A 439-nucleotide genomic window follows, 5' to 3' on the forward strand; every position below is an offset into this window, starting at 1 on the left:
CCCAGCCAATATGGTTATTATGCTCAACATTGGCAAATGCCTGCGCAACCCCAGATGCAACTATATTCAAATGCAGATATTACGCCGGCTCAAGGCCTTCGGCGATACGGCTACCGCTCATCGCTAGACTTACCAACATCTCGAGGACTAGATGGCATGGGAGCTGCAACAGGACTCATAGACTTCCAGCAACTGCAGCAGCAGACATATGACCCGCACAAATTCGATCCAGTGTTTATTGAAGACCCTCTGTGCCCAAGCAACAACGTTGGTCGAAACTGTTTTCGCATCATGCAGATTCGACGCGCCTTTTCAGCGGCGCATCTTGCACTTCTTGCTGCGTCACGAGATCCAACCATGTTTGCAGACAACCGGATGGGCTTAGTGGCGGGTATTGGACTTCATCCGTACAACATTCTCCGAGCTATCCTGGGCCCAG

Source organism: Plasmopara halstedii (assembly GCF_900000015.1).
Source record: "Plasmopara halstedii genome assembly, contig: Scaffold_3060, whole genome shotgun sequence".
NCBI classification, from domain to species: domain Eukaryota; phylum Oomycota; class Peronosporomycetes; order Peronosporales; family Peronosporaceae; genus Plasmopara; species Plasmopara halstedii.